General features: G+C 47.5%; 1 long non-coding RNA gene across 4 annotated transcripts in view; it reads left to right on the forward strand.

Annotated features, from left to right (window-relative positions):
• Window positions 1–10,141, forward strand: part of LOC120399326 — a 39,522-nt gene extending 29,381 nt beyond the window's left edge. For 3 of the 4 annotated variants that reach the window (XR_005595094.1, XR_005595093.1, XR_005595091.1), the window contains exons 5-6: window positions 926–1,023; window positions 1,659–2,129. This is a non-coding gene — a long non-coding RNA (uncharacterized LOC120399326). Of the gene's footprint in view, window positions 1–925; window positions 1,024–1,658; window positions 2,130–9,455 lie in introns of those variants that run through there. The other variant, XR_005595092.1, reaches the window with a different exon arrangement.
• Window positions 10,142–10,566: the final 425 nt, after the last annotated feature.

The raw sequence follows: 10,566 nt of genomic DNA on the forward strand, positions 1-10,566 counted from the left end.
AAGGTACATACATTCAATCTGCACCTTTTCTTCCAAAAGGGGAGCTTTTCAAAACTGCAAATTGGAGTTGGGTGCTTAACTTTGTTTTGTGATTCAAAAATCTCCCCCCAATAATAAATACTAGAAGTTACATATTAGTTGGACAAAACATGTATCTAGTTTTACCAGGAGGCTCTGAACATATTTTCTGTAGTGCAACACAAACTGAAACAGTCTTGCATCAGGGGCGTTGATGTAGTGATATGCAGAGGATCAAAAAAGGAGCTTCTCTATCACCTGAATGACTCTCTTTTGAGGTTTTTTTTATTTTTCTTTCACATTGATAAATACATCCTTGATGCATATCTGATCTCTTCCCTTTTTTAACAGGATGGGGTATGATGTGTGAATATGTTCAAGTTGAATTACCTCATTCCCTAGACTAATAACTTTCAATTCGAGGACCACCACCACAACAAAGCCAGTAACTATTACTTAAAGTTAACACCACTTAAAGATGGCCTATGCTATCTTGCATTTGCACCCAGTGGCAGGTCAGAGAATAATCAATTTGGTGTAGGACATCAGGGATAGAGGTGTGATGAATGTCAGCACTGTAGCATGCTTGTTTCTGTAGCCCTCACAGAAGATCGATGGTTTTAGTCTTAGCAGTTTTGAAGATATCAGAAAGGATGGGGTTGGTGGTTTCTCTGGTTTAATTAGAAAGCAATCTGAGAGTGTCTATGGATCAGTGACCCTTGATTGTATGAGTGTTTCCATGTGTTATAATTTTTCATGTTCTTCAGCAAGGATAATTGGTCTCTCCCATCACTGAGTTTAATAGTTGGGGTGTGGAAATAAAAGGGAGAAGACCAAACTATAGTACTTTCTAATGGTCTCTGAAACCTCTTTATATTAATGTAATGAGGTATACTGGCTCTTTAAGACCACAGGGCATCAGAAGACTCCATTCCAGGAACATTCAAACAAATGAAAGCCTAGGAAGTGGCTGAGGCTGGAGCAGGAAGAGAGGAAGTGGCCCTGGTGAGTCAGCAATTGGTAGTGGGGAAACCCAGGCGAGTGTCTGTTTAAGGGTTCAAGATCAGGAGCCTTATAGTGCAAGCCGTGGGAAGGAGCAGGGCAGTATATATGCTTCCTGCTCCTTCATAACAGGCAGGAGCAGGCTCGTATCTATGTGCTGCTTCAAGGAAAGGGGGCCAAGTATGAAATAAGGGCCAGCTGAAGAGAAGCTGGCCAAGGCCTGCAGCTGGCAGGAATTGTGATCCAGCCCCAAGAGGAGGGTTGTAAACCCCTGACCCAAGGAGAGAGTGTTTAGTTTCACTCAGCCATGGGAAGAGGACTGGGAACTCCTTATCCCAGTTGAATCTATTTCCCTATGTTAAGTTCTCCTCACACCTTCTATGGGCCATCTTAATTATCACTTCAAAAAGTTTTTTTCCTCCTGCTAACGATAGCTCATCTCAATTGATTAGACTCTGCCTGTTGGTATGCATACTTCCACCTTTTCATGTTCTCTGTATGTATAAATATCCCCTGTCTGTGTGTTCCATTCTATGCATCCGAAGAAGTGAGCTGTAGCTCACGAAAGCTCATGCTTAAATAAATTTGTTAGTCTTTAAGGTGCCACAAGTACTCCTGTTTTTTTTTTTTTATCCCAGGAGGGACTTCTTGTACTCTAACCCAGCCTAGGAGGAGTCCTGTAAGCTCATGATTCAAGGACAGAGTCTGCTTATACTCTAATCCAGCTCAGGAGGAATGGTTTGGATTCCTGATCCAAGGAGGGAAAGTGCTTTTATCCCAGTCTGGTACTACAAAGGGGCTATGGACTCCTGATGCAAGGGGAAAGAGGCTGATATAGTTATAACCCAGCAAGGAAGCCTGTCTGACCCCAGAGACCTGTGGACTAAAAAGATTGAAGAGAAACTGAGGTAGGGGTCTGCAGAGCAAACTTAAGCCATTAGGTGGTGCCCTGGAGGAGGCCCTTCTACAACAATTAGCAACATACCATATGATTACAATATCCTGGAAACCAGACAAGCTACCTATGCAAATGGATTAGATCTAGCATGTGGAAAATTAATTTATCCATACATTTAACTGTTATCACTGAAATAAATTCTTGAACTATCTGCCCAGGCAGATGCCATTCTATGAAGGTGCTGAGCAAAAAACTGGTACCCTAGAAAGCTTGGAAGCACTGTGAAATAACTTAAAGTTTTGTACAACATAAATTGAAATGAGTTATCTGCTTAGTCACAATTAGGCTAATGGCAACAGTCACCTTACCCTGGTGAGATTCAGGGCTTATCTTCACTACCGGGGAGGTGGATGCAGCTGCAATCGATGCAGCAAGTGTAGATTTAGCAGGTCTAGTGAAGACCCACTAAATCGATGGCAGAGCGCTCTCCCGTCTACTCCAGGTCCCCGAGAAGAGTAAGGTAAGTTGATGGGAGAGCGTCTCCCATCAACGCAGTAAAGTGAAGACACTGGGGTAAGTTGATCTAAGCTACGTTGACCCCAGTTACGTGAATAATGTAGCTGAGGACCATAACTTAGGTCAATTTACCCAGGTAGTGTAGACAAGGCCACGGTTAACAGATTGTACCTTGAGTCTGTTACAGGGTGACAGTGGGCCTTTGAGAGAGCAGTGCTAGTGCACCTGTGCTGCATCAGCTGATCCAGACTGGGCTTTAAAAGAGAGTGCTGGGGGGAGAGAGAGAGAGAGACACACCTAGTGAATCAGAGGCCTTGTCTACATCACTAGGGTAAGTGGACCTAGGTTACACTATTCCAGCTACATGAATAATGTAACTGGAATCAACATAGCTTAAGTCAACTTACCCCTGTGTCTTCATCGGGCTGTGTCGCTAGGAGATGCTCTCCCACTGACTTACCTTACTCTTCTTGGGGAGCAAGAGTACCGGGAGTGACCGGGGAGTGCTCTGCTGTTGATTTAGTGGGTCTAATTAAGACCCACTAAATTGACACCTGCTGCATCATTGATCTCCCTGGTAGTGAAGACAAGCTCAGAGCTAGAAAGTAACAGAAGCAGCAGGACAGTGACCTGAGAGGGGAAGTCGGGGGTGGAGTGGGGAAATCCCCTGGGGATTGTTGCCCAGGATGAGTCAAGAAACTATTTGTTTTAAGTTTGAGCAATAAAACTGCCTTAGAGAGACACTGGGTGTGGCAGTGTCTTTGGGAGCTGGAGGAGAAGCCTTCCCTTGTTGCATGTGGTGGAGAACACAGGCAGGCTATTGACCTCTGGAATCAATCAAGGGGAAACTGAAGCCTTCAAACATTGATTATCCCCTCATTTTGGTGACCAAGAAAGATGGGGAAGGTGATTCACCACCACCACCAGATGTAGCACAAGCCAACAGCTACTTTAGTGACAGCAGGAACAGCAGCAGCAGCAAGACCCAGGCTATGCTACTGCTATTGCAGAGTTTGCAGAAGCAACAGGAGGCACAATTTGCCATGCAGCAATGGTGACTGGAGGCCCACCTCAAATAACAGGAGTGGTTGTAGAAGCAGTTGGGCTAAGGGTCTCTGTGGAGCTCAGCTGGTCCTAGAGAGGATAGCTCTGGTGAAGCTGGGTCCTGAGGATGACTGGAGGCCTTCCTCCATACCTCTGAGTGATTGGCCAGTGCAGTAGGCTGGGAAGAATCAACTTGGGAGGCCCACATAGCACTGTTTCTGATGGGTGAAGCACAGGCAGACCACCAGGTGGTGAGTAATGAGCAGGCGGGCTCCGATCCTGTGGTGAAAGCTGCTGTCTTAGGTAGATTTGGACTGATGCTTAATGTATACAGGCAGCAGTTTCAAGTTGAACCATTCCTGCAGGGGGCATGACCGTGCATCGTGGTTCAAAGTTTATGGGACCTTGCTGCCTGGTGGTTGTGTAGAGATTAATTCAATAGAGGAAAACCATGGACAAAGTGGTTCTGGAGTGGTTCCTGTGGGAGTCCAGAGTGGGGCAAGGCGATTTCGGCTTTGGTAGTTGAATGGGCAGAAGCACCTGAATGGCATGGCAGACTAGGAAGGGCCCCTTTGGGATGGGGTCCCAATCTGTCCCCAGTACCATGGGGTATGGCCCAGGGGGGTGAGGCTCTCCCTGCCTGGAGGCTCCACCTTCAGGCATTCCTTGGGGCCCTTCCACAGGGAGTGTCCTCTTTTTGAAAGTTCAAATATGGTAACCCTACTGTCCATAATCTCTCCCACCGTCTGGGTGTCCGGCCTCAATTACTGAGTGGCCCTGTCCGTGAGCTTCTGGGCAAAAGCTTGGGGCTGCAAACCTGGGCCGCCCGAAACTTCTGTCTGTACTTTTCCACAGACAGTCCCATCCAGTCTAAGACGGCTGCCTTCACTGCATCATCATCTTTGGTCTGTTTGTCACTCAAGGCCATATAAGCAGCCTGTGTCTCACTGGCCAGATAGGGGGCCACTCGCAGGGCCCAGGTCGCCTTGTCCCATCCAGCGCCCATAGCCACCCACTCAAATGTACACAAAAAGGCATTGGGGTTGTTGGCAGGGCCCATCTTAGAGTCCCAACCCTGGCACGCAGCTGCTATCACCTCCCAGGGGACTCACCCATCAGTGCAGGAGCTGCTGCTGTGCACTGGCCTGCTCCCTGATGAAGTCCTGGAGGGTCTTCTGTTGTTTGGTCTGCCAGGCAAGTAAGGCCTGCCTCTCCACCTGGTGGGACTGCTGAAAGGCCTGTAGGGTTTTCTGCAGCTTCTCTTGTTGTTTAGTTAGCCACTGCACAGTTCCCTCCATCTTCTAGTATCCATGCCCTGGCAGTGGCTTTGAATCCCAGACAGGGCCCCACATGTAACAGGCCGCCAGGGCCGGCTCTACATATTCGGCCGCCCCAAGCAGTCATGCGCGGGAGACGCCCCGGAGCCCCGGGAGCAGCGGACCTTCCACTGGCTTGACTGGTGAGGGTCCGCTAGTCGCGCGGCTTGGCTGGACCTCCCGCAGCTGCGGACGGTTGGCTGGTCCGGCGGCTCCGGTTGAGCTGCCGCAGTCATGCCTGCGGGAGGTCCAGCCGAGCCTCGGGACCAGCGAACCGTCTGCAGTCATGTAGTCCGCAGTCATGCCTGCGGCAGGTCTGGTCATCCTGGGGCTGCCGCCCCTGAGGACAACTGCCGCCCCACGCGCGTGCTTGCCGCGCTGGGGTCTGGAGCCGGCCCTGCAGGCCGCACACTGTGCCCCTCCGGTTCAGCCCTTCTTCCCCTCTTCTCAGAGACACTTCAGGCTGGTGCAACACTCATGCTTTTTATTTGTGATCCAGTCCCCACCACCAGTCCCCCACTATATAGAGACTTTTTACAACATCTTGGCCAGCAACAGATTAGGAGACTCCCCACTCTCACCTCCCTCTGAGTCTGACCATCCCCTCCTAGTCTCCGCCTTCCCCTTGCTCTCACTTCCTCCCAGCCTTATAGCTCCTGCTAACAGGCTGGCAGGTGTGGTCAGTTACCAAGCAAGTATCAGGCTATCTACCCAACCCCAATCCAATCCCCCTGATTGGGGCTGGAGTGGCAGGAGCTGATTAAGGCCTGTCTAGCAGCACCCTGCCACAGGGTCCAGTCTGACTAGCACTAGGTCTCAACTGTACATGTTATCAGTCAGACAGGGAGGATGGTCAGTAGGTCTCATGGACTCCAGTTACATGGGGTCCCCTGTCTGGGAAAATAAGGTGTTGGCAATGAGGATGGATCAGCACCTCCCCATATGCAGGTCTCATGCATACATGGCAAGACATGCATCTACTCCACAGCAGAGGCTGAGCTAGAGGTCTTGGGCAGGAGAGGTTGGCTAAGTGTCAGGGTAGTCAAGAACCTTCCATGGCCAATTATCCTGGGGAGAGATTGGGTTTTCTGGCCCAGATCAGGGAAAAATAGAACAACAACCTAAGATGGGGACAGGGGTGTCTCCAGGCACCAGCACACCAAGCGCATGCCTGGGGCGGCAAGCCACAGGGGGCAGCCTGGCAGTCACCGTGAGGGTGGCAGTCAAGCTACCTTCGGTGGCATGCCTGCAGGAGGTCCGCCAGTCCCGAGGCTTCGGCAGCAATTTGGCGGCGGGTACGCCAAAGGTGTGGGACCAGTGGACCTCCCACAGGCATCCCGCCAAATCTGCATTACCAACGGACCTCCCACAGGCATGCCACTGAAAGCCGCCTGACTGCTGTGCTTGGGGCGGCAAAATACATAGAGCTGCCTCTGGATGGGGAAGATGAATGGTTGATTGTAAAAGGAGTGGAGGGAGCTGGAAGCTTGAGTAGAGGTGGCTGAGAGGAAGCCCTCAATCATCTTCACAGCTCTCAGGATCAGCTAAAAATGTACTGATGAGAACTAGAAGATGTAACCACCTCTTGGCAGAAGATTATCAATTCAGTTGATAGACTGGAACAAGAACTATCACTCTAGGGTAGAGGCAGAGTGGGAAACAGCAGCATTCCAATGCTGGAGCAGGAATTGACCCTGCTCCAGATAGAAAATGGGGCAAGGGAGTAGAAGCTGATGGCAAAGATTGATCAGTTTATAGTGGGGACTTGGGTAGAACCTTGAGCTGATCAGTGTATAGTGGGGACCCAGGCAGGGCCTAGACTGGCCAGGATGCTGTGGAGACCCAGGCAGACGCTCAAGCTGAGCAATATACAGTAGGGACCCAGACAATTCCTCAACAGCAAGCTGGGGCCCAGGTAAGAAATCGGGGGCAAAAACAGTGCTCTGGGGGTCCTGTCATGAAGACTGGAGAACTGCCAGAACAACTGATGGCCGCAGAACACTAGCTAGAGATGGTCTGACAAGAAAAAGATGAGCTGACTGTGGAACATTGGGCCACTCAGAAAAGAGTTTGTCTGATCCCGAAGGTCAATGAGCTTGAGGGACAGCTATAGACTCTGCATGAAGCGATCTTGATGCCCTAGAGAAGCAGATGAGGCTTTAAAGACAGTACCCTAAAGGAGGTGGTACAGATGGTAAGGCTTGCCCTGAGAGTGGGCAAGGCCTTAAGTGAGGAGGAATGTCACAGGATGACACTGGCCCTTTGAGAGAGAAGGAGAGCAGGGCCAGTGCACCCGTGCTGCATCAGCTGACCCATATTAGGCTTCAAAAGAGGGGGAGTCTGGGGGAGAGAGAGATGGGGGGAGGCTCCATGAATCAGAGGTAGGAAGCAGCAGGACTGCCAGAGTCCCCTGGAAGGGAAAGCTGTGAGGCCCTGAAAGGTAAAAGGTAAAAATCCCCAAGGGATTGTAGCCCAGGATGAGCTGAGAAGCCATGTTTGTTTGTTTGTTTGTTTTTTGTTTAAATGTGGACAAAAGAACAGCCTAAGAGAGGCTGTGGCAGCATGTCTTTGGGAGCTGGGGGAGAAGCACTACCTTGTTACAGTTCCTTTCTACTGTATTAGTTGGAGCATTTCCCTCCATCTGCTGGCAGTGATTGTCCCCCTCTATTTGGCACTGGTGAGGCCACACCTGGAGTATTGTGTCCAGTTTTGGTCCCTCCCACTGCAGAAGGGATGTGGACAAATTGGAGACAGTCCAGTGGAGAGTAATGAAAATTATTAGGGGCCTGGGGCACATGACTTCTGAGGAGAGGCTGAGGGAACTCGGGTTATTTAGTTTGCAGAAGAGAAGAGTGAGGGGGGATTTGATAGCAGCCTTCAGCTACCTGAAGGGGGGTATCAAAGAGGATGGAGCTAAGGTGTTCTCAGTGGTGGCAGATGACAGAACAAGAAAAAATGGTCTCAAGTTGCAATGGGGGAGGTCCAGGTTGGATATTAGGAAACACTATTTCACTAGGAGGGTGGTGAAGCACTGGAATGGGTTATCTAGGGAGGTGGTGGAATCTCTAACCTTAGAGGTTTTTAAGGCCTGGCTTGACAAAGCCCTGGCTGGGATTATTTAGTTGGTGTTGGCTCTGCTTTGAGCAGGGGGTTGGACTAGATGACCTCCTGAGGTCTCTTCCAACCCTAATATTCTATGTGGTCAAGGAATGAATTGATCCCCTGTCTATGGGCTTGAACTTGGATCATTCAAATCGAGGGAAGGTTTTCTCTTGACTGGAATGGAAGCAGGATCAAGCTCTATATGTATTTCTAGTACACTTAGCGCCATGGTAACAAAATGCCTACCCCTTGCCTTCATGTCCTTGATGGTACAAGTAAGTGACTACATTTCTGGTGAGTGGGGGAGGAAAATGAAACCTTCAAGAAAAGAATTCAGTGTAAATTCGCTCATGCATGCAGAACAGTTGGCCCATTAGAACTGGATTGGACAATTAAGATACAGGTACAGAACGAATATGTTGTTTGTGACAGATTTATCTGGAAAGACAAAGTAACCACACTTTTTACTTTCAAAACAACAAGAACTTTTCTCTTATTAAGGAGTTTATAATCTGGTCATACAGTTTTTGGGACTACTTATAACTGAATTATAAGGTGGTTTATTTCACTTAGTGTCACTTTACATTTTGCTAGCTGGAAGATTCATGAACCATTTGATAAGACAAGACTGAGTCCCTCTGGGAACCTTCATATGAAAAACTGTATTTTGTGTTCACCATCACTCTTAGCTCATTCCAGCTATCATCAATGTTCTTGCCAGGTGAAGGTTGTACCAGAAGTATTGCCTGTTGGTTTTTCATGTTTGTGGTGACCAGAGTTAAGATGTTTGGTGCAGAGTCAGCTCTACCATGATGGCAAAACAGGAAATTATCTATGTGGGGTGCAAAATATTCCATAACTGCCTGTACAGGTGCTTATAGTACAGGAAGGGTGAATGTTGTCTGCTTTGCCTAGCACAGTAGAATGCCTAGAATATACACTCAAGACTGTTAGTAGGCCAGTTCAGGCAATTTGCCTTTAGGGTTTTTTCTAGGTAAGACACTTTAAATACTGCCCAGGATCCATGGGACACCCTCCCTGAACTGATCTATAAGGCCATTACCCTCTCTACTTCCAATCTTTCCTCAAAGCTCACCTGTGCCACCACAAATTAAAAAAAATAAACAAATTAAGGGCTAGTTGGGCATCTAATAATTTATCTATTTAAAATAATACAGAAAATAACTTGCAACGGTAGATAGGTTTATAACATTGTATCTATTCAACTGTATCTGTCACCTCTGTTTTCATATGTCACTCGTCTTCTTAGGCCTAGAATTTGCAAAGTGCTACACATATGCTTAACTTTACATACACGAGTAGCCCCATTGAAGTCAATGCGATTACACACACAAAGTTAAGCATGTGTGTTACTGGCTACAGGACCTGGGCATTAGATTGTAAACTGTTTGGATAAGGACATACATAAACTATATTCAAGAATTAACAGAACCCTAATCAGTGTCTCCAGGTGCTATGGTAACATGAATTTTATATAAGAAATAACAATTTCCTCCCATTACTTCTAACCTGTTTTCATCACCTCTTCTTTTTCATAGCCTGCTGACCAATTCTGGATAGAAGTTTTTTTTTTTTTTCCCTTTGCTGGACCACGACCATTCAATGGAGTGAGTAGCAGGAAGTATTGAAAGAGAGATACTGTTAGCACTGTTTCCACATACCTCAAAGACTGATCTTTATGCAGCTGAGACTCCAAGGGATATCCCTTAAAATAAAGGCCAGCTTATTACCCATCTTCTCCAGCTCCCGGGGAACTAAATACTCTGAAGTAGAGAGAAATTGTTGCACAATGCTTCTTTATAGCTCTCAGTGTGCCTTCTTTGCTGGCTCCAGCTGCCCCTAAACTCTGTTTTTCCTAGTCTTTTCTCCAATATTTTTTCCAGTTGACTTAGTTATTACAGTACATGGACCAGACTGAGGAAAATACATTGAAGGTTGGAGTTGGCAAAGCAGTAAGTGCTATGAGAGGGAAGTACTCTTGCCATGCAATGACATCATCTGGGAGTTAATTGGTTGCATTCCTGCTGATGGGAGGTGCTGGCTGGAGTCCTTACACTTACTTCCGTGATACAGAACAGAGACAGTGCCTGTTTCTTGCCAGCCTGCTTCATTGGCAGTACTCTGGCAAAGTCTAAGATGCTTACAAAAACAGTACAGTACTTTATTTAGCCTGTAGTGAGAAAAAGTCCTTTCACAGCTCCAGTTTAGGTGCTGAGCACTAACAAGCAGATTAAATAAAACATTACAAATTAATGTTGTGTTTTACTTTATTTTTTTCATTCTAGATTAACTCACAAATCAGGGGCCTGAATTGTGCCTTTTATCTCTGGGGAAGTGGATTCAAATAATAACTAGACCATAAAGGATATTCCACTGAATGGTTTAGTTTTAGTGGACTGAAAATCTGTTCCCTTTGTGGAACCACTATACATCATGCATTAATAGCAGTCTCTGCTTAGAGAGATCAAGAACTTCCTCATAATAATCTCCTGCCATCCAGTCTCACCCACTCGCACCAGAAAGAGCTTGGGAAGATCGACAGGATTTGCAGAGTGACCAGAAGGTTATCACATTCATTGTCATGCAGACAGGGAGGGTGGGTGAGACTGAAGCTTGAGGTGGTCACAGGAAGGGATTATTGGAATAAGA

Source organism: Mauremys reevesii, linkage group 2 (assembly GCF_016161935.1).
Source record: "Mauremys reevesii isolate NIE-2019 linkage group 2, ASM1616193v1, whole genome shotgun sequence".
NCBI classification, from domain to species: Eukaryota; Metazoa; Chordata; order Testudines; family Geoemydidae; genus Mauremys; species Mauremys reevesii.